Consider the following 11,834-nt stretch of genomic DNA (forward strand, 5'->3'; position numbering starts at 1 on the left):
TCTCTCGTTTCAGCGCATCCCTCAGAGGAGTTTCAGCATTTGGGGATTTGAATGGCCCATGAGCAATATTGTGAAAGGACTTTTGTTTGCTGCCATGAAAAGGAGACTCCTATTTCCCAATAATGAACTTAACCTAAACATGTATTAAAATATGCCTATTAAAGCTGTCGGAAGCGACGGTGGTCATTTGTCTACGCATGTTAATTTTTACGAACCTGGTGAATCACGTGCAGGATTGATGTTGCATTCACGGGAAACCCGACCTCCTTTAACCAAGGACTGGGTGTGCCCTCAGCTAATCCTCCTGCCCATCAGAGAATGGTGCTCTTTAAAGTTTTAAACGATTATATATTATTTATTTTGTAGTAAACCATTACACACAGAAAATTAAAATTCAAAATCACAATCACCAGGATATCATAATTTGCTATATAATAGATGATAAGTAATACATGGCTTGCTTTCATTGAAATGAAACTGCTTATGATAGTTTCAATGCTTACTTCCTCTAATTTCTTGTTTCCTATAGAAATGGGTTCCAGTGTGCGTGCCTGTAATCCCAGCTACTCAGGACGCTGAGGCAGAAGAATCGCTTGAACCCGGGAGTCAGAGGTTGCAGTGAGCCGAGATCGCGCCACTGTGCTCCAGCCTGGGCGACAGAGCCAGACTCCGTCTCAAAAAAACAAAAAAACCAAACCAAACTAACAAACAAAGAAATGGGCTCTAGGTCCGGCGCTGTGGCCCACACCTGTAATCCCAGCACTTTGGGAGGCCAAAGTGGGTGGATCACCTGAGGTCAGGAGTCCGAGACCAGCCTGGCCAACATGGTGAAATCTCGTGTCTACTAAAAATACAAAAATTAGTCGGGTATGGTGGAGTACATCTATAATCCCAGCTACCTGGGAGGCTGAGGCAGGAGAATCACTTGAACCCAGGAGGCAAAGGCTGCAGTGAGTCGACATAGTGCAACTGCACTCCGGCCTGGGCCACAGAGTGACACTCTGTCTCAAAAAAAAAAAAAAAAAAAAAAAAAAAGAAAAAGAAAAAGAAAAAGAAAAAACTGCCCTGAAAAAAATCTTTGACGTTTTTTTGATTGTGAAGATCATTTGCTAAAGGATGGAATTAAAATCTGAAGTACCAATTTAAACAAAAGCTGTGAGTCACAATATTTCAAAGATCTTCAAACAGTAGCTCCTCCTAGGGAATCCTCTTCACCTGTTGACTAACAGCTGCAGATTTAACAATCTAGAGTAAAGTCAAGAGCATTGCACAAAAACAAGCTAGTGAACCTATTCTTAGCAACTTATTACCAGACTAAAATACTTCTGGGTTTTTCAGTTTCATAAGACCTTTTTTTAAACCTGATATCACAAGGCTATTATTAATCATAGATGAAATCTATAGTAGCATGAAAAAAATGACCAGATTGCCCTTAGGGTGTAAGAAATTTGGGGCCAGGCGCAGTGGCTCACGCCTGTAATCCCAGCACTTTGGGAGGCCAAGGTGGGCAGATCACGAGGTCAGGAGATCGAGACCATCCTGGCTAACACGGTGAAACCCTGTCTCTACTAAAAATACAGAAAATTAGCCGGGCGTGGTGGCGGGTGTCTGTAGTCCCAGCTATCCGGAGGCTGAGGCAGGAGAATGGCGTGAACCCAGGAGGCGGAGCTTGCAGTGAGCTGAGATGGCGCCACTGCACTCCAGCCTGGGCGACAGACAGAGCGAGACTCCGTCTCAAAAAAAAAAAAAAAAAAAAAAAAAGAAAACGAAATTTTGGGCAGTTGTGTTTTGATCACAGAGAGGACCCGTGTGCTGGTGACTTAGGATGTCTTGGGTGGGTAGTGGCCTTCCTTCCGCAACTCAAAGGCTTTATCCAAATGCAAACACCTCTCCTCGAAGCCTTCTTTAAATTGCCTTTAGTGTTAGTTTTAACCTGATTTCATCTATATGAGAATGAACTCCATAAGCCAACAAGGTAAACTCCAGCTGTGGCTCTTAGGAAGTTAATTGCTGCTTTAAGAGGGTTTTTTGTTATGATGGGTTACTGAGAGAGTGAAGTTTGTTTAACTATAACAAGTTTGGTGTGCTACAGGGATAGACATAGAGAAATATCAAAGTAGCTCGTGAAGGAGCAGGTGTTAGGGAAAGGGATATTTTTAGGATGGGGTGGAGTACTTGAGCATGTTTGTAGGCTGGGAATAAGAATCAGTGGCAAAGACAGACTGGGTGCAAAAAAATAAGTTGGAAAGAGAACTTGAAGAACAGAGTAATAGAATGGGAATTGAGTAATAGACATGACTTGGACCAAGAGGAGGACAGAGGACTAACAGTCTCTTTGAATGTGTGAAGGTCTGGCCATTTTGTAGAGATGACAGACACAGAAGCAACGGGGAACACACTTTCTCTGTAACAAGGCCCTTAGGTCAGAACAGTGCTGTCTGTGAAGTTTACTAGGTCAGAACAGTGCTGTCTGTGAAGTTTACTAGGGGTGAGTAGGTGTTATCACTTTGAGTCCATCAAAGGCAGTAGTCTCTGTAGCCTCTTCCAGACTGAGGAGTCTTTAATTCAACTTGTAGTACATGAGCCCCCTTTTTTCTTTTTCCTTTTTTATCTGATTTTAGAAGTTAGGAGAGCCCCCTTCTTTTGGATGCCAAACTGCTTTCTAGTTTTTAGACACTTAAGGAGCTGCACTGCCTCAGGCCACTTTGTTTTACATTAATAATAATAGCATGTTCCCTTGCTATATAAAGATTAATGTGTACTTCCAATGGAGCTAATTAATTTGCAATGATAAATGCGTGCTCCTTGCTTGACTTCTGTTGTGAGCCACGCATGAGTCAGAGGTGGCATTTATGACCATGGAACAGAAAGAAACTTCTAAATTGCACCAAGAATCTGGCCACATTGACAGCATGCCCTCACTAAATGGAATGGCCAGCCTAGCTGACACGGGTGAAGACAATGTCGATATCAGATCATTGAGCATTTGCATGTTAGAGGTCTCAGAGATCATCCTGTCCCCTCTCCTCATTCTGCAGATGGCCAAGCTGTGCCTGCATTCCAAGTCCTTATCCAGAGCTGTCTCCATGACAACCTTCTTAGTGACAGTATTACTTAATATTTTTATTATTCCACACTGCTTTTGCTAACTCATGGAAGAAATGATTTTTATTCTAAAGAGAACAAATATGGACTAAAACTTATCAGTGCTAAAAATAAAACCATACAATAGAGAGGAGGAATTTTAATAATGTTTAAATTTTTATAGGTTTGAAGATTTCCAAACCGTATTACTTATTACTAGTGAATATTAGTGCGTTTACATGCTTTTTTCATTCTACTTGTTTGGCCCTGTACAAAAATCCAACTCTCTGAAACTTTCCCTCATCTGTGAAATATTTGTTTGGCAAAGTTGTTGTAAGGATTAGTAATAATGTGTTGGTAGCTGGAGATCTTACTCAGAATTGATTTTAATTGTCAGTCTTCTAAATCCTTCAAGAATTAAGAATTGCTTGAAATTACCATTGGATATAACAGATAGAGGATTGTCAGTGAGTCTTTGGTGGAGTTGGGTTTCATGTGAGATCAGGCTTTTAAAACTGCCCTCCTCAGATGAAGAAAAGCTCCAGTGAGCTCCATGAACCTGATCAGTTTCAGTGTGAAACATCAGCTGTCTTGGGATTCGCAGGAATAGGAATCCAGTTCTGTGAACGTTGCAGCTTGATATAGTTGTACTCATTTAATTGACCCTTGATTTTGGTACCAAAGAATAATTGGAAGAAAGAGGAACATCATTTTTGATCTGGAATTGAATAGTGAAAATTATATATAATAATAGTTTCTTACAGGATTACTTACACTTTACTTAATAGGTGATGTCTTTGATATTTCTATATGAATTATCCTAATTCTTACAACAACTCTGTAAAGTAGGATTATCCTAATCTTATGGGTTGATGGAACTGAGGTCTGGAGAGATTTCATGATTTCCCTGTTTCTTACAGCTGAAAGGTAGAGAGCTGGGATTCATGTCATCTCTGCCTGAGTTCAAAGCTCATTTTTGTAACCATTAGGCTCTAATATCTGAAGTAAGTTATATTGAAATGGAATCCAAGAGATAATTTTGACAAAGCTTACTGAGAACTTTGTGGTTCCGTGAAAACCTTATGATTATCCTAAGTGAAAAGCAAAGAGCCTGGATTCCAAAACCAGACTATCTGGATTCAAATTCTGGCTCCATTTACTACAGGAGAAACTGAATAACCTCTGTGTCTCAGTTTCCTCATCTGTAAAATAGGAAGACAAAGAGTAGCTACCTCACAGGGCTGCTGTGAAGAGTGAACGAGTTCATGCATGTAAAGCATTTAGAACAGTGCTTGGTACATAGTAAGAGCTGTGTGTTTGCCATTGCTGTTATATCAGCAACGATCACGCATTTCCAGAAAAGGGATTTATAAAACATCTAAATAAGGAAGAATATTTCTAACCATGTAGTTTCTTTTGACCCTAAACATTTCGTTCTTAGGAATGTATATACTTAACAAATTAGTGACAAATACATATTTATATTAGTGTTCTTTTTAAAAATAAGAGCTTTAATGAGATATACTTCGCCCATTTAAAGTGTGATTCAATGGTTCATTGTATATTCACATATGCTGGAACAATCTTACAACAAAACAACTTGATAATGTTTCGTCATCCCCCAAAAAAGCCCTGTACCCATTACCTATCACTCCCCATTTCACCCCAACCCCCCAGCTCTAGGCAATCATTAATTTATTTTCTGTCTCTGCAGATTTGCCTATTCTGGACATTTCATATTAATGGAACCATAAAATATGTGGACTGGCTGATCTTATTGAGATATGATTGGCATGCCATAAAATTCACCTTTTAAAGGTATGTCATGTAGTGGTTTTTAGTATATTCATAAAGTTGTACGAGCATCACAACTATCTAATTCCAGAACATTTTCATCACTACCCCCCAAAACTTGTACCCTTTAGCAACCACTCCCTACTCTACCTTTACCCCGAACCCTGGGCAATCACTAACCTAGTTTCAGTGTCTATGGATTTGCCTATTCTAGACGTTTCCTATGAACAAAGCTATGCAACATATGGCCTTTGTGTCTGGATTCTTTAACATATTATTTTCAAGGTTCATCCATGTGGTAGCATCTATCAGTACTTCATTCCTTTTTATGGCTGAATCATATTCCACTGTATAGATTGGCCACATTTTGTTTATCTGTTCATCAGTTAGTGGACCTGGAGGTTATTTCCACTGTTTGGATGTTATGACTCGTGCTGTTGCGAACATTTGTGTACAAGTTCTGTATGGACATATGTTTTCATTTTTCTTTATTGTATACTAGACATCAAAAAATTGGATCACATAGGTGACTCAATGTTTAACATTTTGAGGAACTGCCAAAATATTTTCCAAAGCAGGTATGCCATTTTACATTTGTACCAGTAATGGTATGGGTTTATTCTGAGTGTATTCTATTCCATTGATTTATATGTTTATCCTTATGCCAATTCTAGGTGTCTTGATTACCATAGTAAGTTTTAAAATCTAGAAGTATGAATCTCCAAATTTGTTCTTCTCTTTCCAGATTGTTGTGGCTCCTACTAGATCCCTTGCATTTCCATATGAATTTTAGGGTCATCTTGTCCATTTCTGCAAAAATGGAAGCTGGAATTTTGAGAGAGACTACATTGAATCTGTGCCTCAAATTAGGAGTATGGCAACCCTAACAATAGTAAGTCTTGTAATACATGCATACAGTGTCTTTTCATTTAAGTCTTCATTAATTTCTTTCAATGATGATTTGTAGTTTTAGTGTACAAGTATTGCGTTTCTTTTTAAAATTTAGTCCTAGGTATTTTATTCTTGTTACTTTGTAAATAAAGCCAATTTCTTAATTTCAATATCAGATTATTCATTATGAAGTATTGACTTTTTGTATGTCTATAGTGTATTCTGCAGCCTTGTTGAATTCATTTATTAGCTCTAATAAGTTGTGTGTGTGTGTGTTTTTTTTTCTTTTTTCTTTTTTTTTTTTTTTTTTTGAGATGGAGTTTCACACCATGCATGCCACCACGCCTAGCTAATTTTTTTGGTATTTTTAGTAGAGATGGGGTTTCACCATGTTGGCCAGGATGGTCTCAATCTCTTGACCTTGTGATCTGCCTGCCTTGGCCTCCTAAAGTGCTGGGATTACAGGCACGAGCCACCATGCCCAGTCTGTTGGGTGGTATTTTCTATAGTTGTCTTTTGGGTCTAGCTGACATGTAGAGTTGTTAACGTTCTGTATTTCCACGTTGATCTCTTTAGTTGTTCACTGCATTATTGAAAGTGGAGTACTGAAGTCTTAAAGTGTAATTGTTGAATTGTCTTCCTTCAAGTCTGTCAGTTTTTGCTTCACTTATTTCAGGGCTCTGTTGTTTGGTGCAATATGTTTATAATTGTTATATCTTTTTGATGTACTTACTCTTTTATCATTAAAATGTCTTTTTTTTTTGTCTTTAGTAACAATTTTTTTTCTAAACACTTGTTTTATCTGGTATTATTATAACCCTCCAGCTCTCTTTTGGTTACCATTGCATGCTATATCTTTTTTTTCAATGTATTTGTGTCTTTAAATCTAAAATGTGTCTCCTACAGGCAGCAAATAGCTGAATCATGTTATGTAAACCCATTGTGCCAATCTCTGCCTTTTAATTGAAGTGTTTAACCCATTTACATTTAATATAACTACTGATAAAGTAGGATTTAGTTCTGCTATTTGCTGTTTTTCTATATCTTATGCCTTAATTTTCAATTCCCTTCATTACTGCCTTATTTTGTGTTAAATAGTGTTGTTTATACATATGTTCTGGTATACCATCTTAATTCCCTTAAGAGATACATTTGGGAAATTTGGGGAAGTCATGTATGTATGTATGTATGTATGTATGTATGTATGTATCTATCTATCTATCTATCTATCTATCTATCTATCTACTATCTATCTTTTCCCTTAGTAGTTGCCCTGAGGATTATAATTAACATCTTAATTTATAATAATGTAGTTTATATTAATAACAAGTTAATTTCAATTATCTACAAAATTTTGCTTCAATATAGTTTTGTTCTCTTTAACCTCCTTTATGCTATTATTGTTATACAAGTTACATATATTTGTTACTGTTGTATAAATTGCTTCTATGTAATTACATCTACGTCTGTGTGACCATCAATGTAGATTTATTTTATATATAGCAGATTTATTTATTTATTTTATCTACAATGTAGATTATTTTATATATATAAAATATATATTTTATTTTTAAATTTAAATTTAATTAATTATTATTATTTTTTTCTGAGACAGAGTCTTACTCTATCACCCAGGCTGGAGTGCAGTGGCACAATCTCGGCTCACTACAGCCTTTGCCTCCTGGGCTCAAGTGATTCTTGTGCCTCAGCCTTTTGAGTAGCTGGGATTACAGGCATTCACCACTGCACCCAGATAAATTTTTGTATTTTTAGTAGAGACAGAGTTTCACCATTTTACCTAGGCTGGTCTCGAACTCCTGAGCTCAGCTTATTTGCCCACTTTGGCCTCCCAAAGTGCTAGAGTTACAGGTGTGAGCCACCACACCTGGCCTTAAATATATATAATATAAATCTACATTTATATATATGTGTGTGCATAGACATATAATAAATCTACATTTATATGTGTGTGTATGTATATTTATGTATGTGTGTATATATACACACATAAATGTAGATTTATTTTATTTATATTATATATATATGTATTTCTTTATTTAAGAGGACAAGTTAAGAGGACAAGGCCTTGTTCTGTTGCCCAGGCTGGAGTGCAGTGGTACAATCATAGCTCATTGCAACCTTGAACTCCTGGGTTCAAGCAATACTCCCACCTCAGCCTTCCAAGTAGCTAGGACTACAGGACTACAGGAAGATGCCATCATGCCTGAATAATTAATTTTTTTTTTTTTTTTTTGTGGACAGGGGTCTCACTATGTCATCAAGTCTGGTTACAAACTCCTGGCATCAAGTGATCCTCCCACCTCAGCCTCCCAAAATGCTGGGACTACAAGCTTGAGCCACCATGCCCAGTCTATAATTATCTATTTATGTGGTTGTCTTTTAAGTCTCAGAGGAGAAGAAAGGGGTTACTCTATATATGTGTGTGTGTGTGTGTAGATGTATATTTACACTCTTTTATATTTACTTATGTGTACTTTTACCAGTGCTGTTTTATTTAATAATATGGATTTGAGTCACTGTCCAGTGTCTTTTTATTTCAACTGCATATACACTCTTTAGTATTTCTTGGAAGACAGATCTATTAGCAACAAATTCTGTTGGTTTTTGTTTATCTGGGAATATTTTAATTTTTGTTTATCTGGGAATGTTTTAATTTCACTTTCCTTTCTAAGGGATAGCTTTGTTGGTTATAGACTCCTGAGTTGGCAATCCTTTTCTTTCAGCGTTTTGAATACATCATCCCACTGCCTCTGCCTCCATGGTTTTTGATGGGAAATCAGCTCGTACTCTCATTGAGGATCCTTTGTACATTATGTGTTGCTTCTCTCTTGATCTTTCAAGATTCTCTCTTTTGTCTTTGGCTTTAAACAGTTTGATTATGATGTGTCTAAGTGTGGATCTCTTTGGGTTTATCCCATTTGGAGTTTGTCACAGTAGGCTGCTGGTTTTAATAATGAATGAGGGCTTTTGGTTTTCAAAGCTGTCATGGAGTTGGAGCTCAGGAAATAGGACTGGGGAAGCTATTAGGTTGGGGCAAAAGTAACCACGGTTTTGGACTGTGAATTTTAAGTCATTATAACTAGGTTAAAAACATCTTTATTAATCAAAACAGGGACCATTACAATCAACACATTTTTGCCTATGAGAAATAAGTTTTTATTCCTGTAGTTAAATATCCATGTTTTGGGATTTGATGAACTCTTGGAAAGCATTTTCTGCATCCTGCTGGTTGTGGAAGCATTTTCCCTGCAAAAAGTTGTCGAGATACTTGAAGTGGTGGTCGGTTGGTGAGAGGTCAGGTGAATATGGTGGATGAGGCAAAACTTTTCAGCCCAATTTGTTCAACTTTTGAAGTGTTGGTTGTGCGATGTGTGGTTGGGCGTTATTGTGGAGAAGAATTGGGCCCTTTCTGTTGACCAATGCTGGCTGCAGGAATTATAGTTCTCCATGCATCTCACTGATTTGCTAAGCATACTTCTCAGATGTAATGGTTTTGTCAGGATTCAGAAAGCTGTAGTGGATCACACCAGCAGCACACCACCAGCCAGTGACCATGATCTTTTTTTGGTACAAGTTTGGCTTTGGGAAGTGCTTTGGAGCTTCTTCTTGGCCCACCCACTGGGCTGGTTGTCGTATAAAGTGTACTTTTTGTTACACATCACAGTCTGAAACAGCTCGTTATTGTGTAGAATAAGAGAAGATGACACTTCAAAATGACGATTTAAAAAAAAAATTTCACTCAGTTCATGAGGCACCCACTTATGTAGCTTTTTCACCTTCTAATTTGCTTCAAATGCTGAAAGACCGTAGAATGGTCACTGTTGAGTTATTTGGTGACTTCTTGTGTAGGTAAGAGGATCAGCTTCAATGATTGCTCTCAACTGGTTGTTGTCAGCTTCTGATAGCCTGCCACTATGCTGCTCATCTTCGAGACTCTCGTCTCCTTTACAAAACTTCTTGAACCACCACTGTACTGTTCCTGGGCCAAATGCATTGTTGATGTTGTGAGTTGTCTCTGCTCCTTTATGACCCATTTGGAACTTGAATAAAAACCTTGCTTGAATTTGCTTTTTGTCTAACATCATTTCCATAGTCTAAAATAAATAGCAAGTAATAAGTCATTAACAAAAAAGCATAGTGAGAAATGCCCATTAAAATGATGTATAACATAACCACATTTATTTGAGAATGTATTCCAACATCAAATGGCAAATTCCAACAATGAGAAAACTGCAATTACGTTTGCACCAACCTAACAAAACACCCAGAGCTCACTGCTCTTACCAAGATTCTGCTGTTTTTATTAAATGAATGCTCCCTGGATTATTGCAAGATGTGGGTTAATTTCCACATGTGTGAAAAAGTTGATTCTGACAATTGTGCTGTTGTTCTAGTCATTTTTATGGAGAAGAGAATTTTCAGAGGTCCTTACTCTGCCATTTATGTTGATGTCACCTAATAATGTTAACTTCTGGACCCAAATAATTCACCCATCCACAAATGCTTTTTCCACCTAAAATGATTAGAAGTTCTGCTAAATCTGTTGTCCAGCTTTCCAGCCTGCCTGTTTTCTGTTCCTTGTAAAGGAACACAAGACTAGGAATTCTCAAAATAACATTTTTGAGACAGACCACCATGCTTTATCAAACACAGTGACGTGCGGTAGTTTTCAGGTTGTAACTTTTCTTCATTTTTCTTAGCTTAACAAGAGATCCATACTCAGTTTCTGATCTAGGTACAAAATAACAAGTAAGGGGAAACTTTTAGGTTCTTGTCCAAACAAAACCCAGGCTTACACAATCCAGGTGACTGGGTAAAGGGCCCTGCGCTGATCTTCAGGCATTGTGTCTGATGCTTTCGTTGTTTCTCGCCCATGATCAAGGACAATTTAAAGTCAATTGGCTCCACAATTAATATTTTTAGTTATTTGCAGGAATTCCATTTCCACATCTGGCTCACTCACTCTGTGGCAAACCTGGAAATTCTTAAATAACTGCAAAGACATCCTTATTCAGGGTCTCACCGTCTTTGGGTTTCAGGTGTACGGTAGGCCTAGGTCCCTAGCACTTGTGGAAGCGTACAAATTACATTTTATACATGTGTGCCCTGTCTTCTTCCCTTAACCCCTTACTATTGCCCTGAGGAGCCATCGTCAGGTCATTTCCTTATCTAGAACAATTCCGTCTAATCACCTTCAAGGACAAGAAGTTCTCAATGATGGCGATACACTTCAGAGGATTATTTGCCTCTGTGTTATGGCTGTCACAGGGATGGGAGGTCTATTGGGATTTAGTGCAATTGGACCGGGGGTATGAAACTATCTGTAATGTGCCAAACAGTTCTACATATTGAGGAATTCTCCTGTATTGACCGGATGCGGTGGCTCATGACTGTAATCCCAGCACTTTGGAAGGCTGAAGTGGGAGGATTGCTTGAGCAAACTGTGGCAATATAGCAAGGCTTCGTCTCTACAAAAAAATATAAACATTAACCAGGCACGGTGGCACGTGCCTGTAGTCCCAGCTACACAGGAGGCTGAAGTGAGAGGATCAGTTGAGCCTACAAGGTTGAGGCTGCACAGTGAGCTGTGATTGTGCCCCTGCACTCCGGCCTGGGTGACAGAGTGAGACCCTGTCTCAGAAAAAAAAAAAAAAAAAAAGAAAAATTCTTCTGCATTGCTTGCACATTTAATGGTCTTGCCAGATATTCATGTAGGTGAAAAACCTGCTTATAATTACATGATTATAAAAACGAATCTATTTTCCTTGTAAAATGCAAAATGATTTTGTAATGTTTAATATAAATAGAAGGTGTTATGACTGCAACTGCCATGTAAATTAATAGATTGTTTGAAAAAACTTTGTTCACAACTTAATCAAGTCACCAAAAGCAACACTTCTTAGGTGTCTGACGGGCCAATATAATGCACTCACATTAGTCTGCATTCATACTGATGAATTCCTATTGTCTTCTGTTATAGCTATGCCCACATACATAAATATTAGTCTGCATTCGTAGCTACTGCATTCATGCTGATTAATTCC

At 37.9% G+C, this 11,834-nt stretch overlaps 1 long non-coding RNA gene across 1 annotated transcript; it reads left to right on the plus strand.

Moving 5' to 3' along the window:
* The first annotated feature begins 4,772 nt into the window (after positions 1 to 4,772).
* Positions 4,773 to 9,858, plus strand: LOC107129868 (uncharacterized). Its single transcript, XR_006698410.3, has 3 exons — positions 4,773 to 4,902; positions 5,624 to 5,770; positions 8,032 to 9,858. It is a non-coding gene; the product is annotated as an uncharacterized lncRNA (long non-coding RNA).
* Positions 9,859 to 11,834: the final 1,976 nt, after the last annotated feature.

Source organism: Macaca fascicularis, chromosome 5 (genome assembly GCF_037993035.2).
Source record: "Macaca fascicularis isolate 582-1 chromosome 5, T2T-MFA8v1.1".
In the NCBI taxonomy this organism is placed as follows: Eukaryota; Metazoa; Chordata; class Mammalia; order Primates; family Cercopithecidae; genus Macaca; species Macaca fascicularis.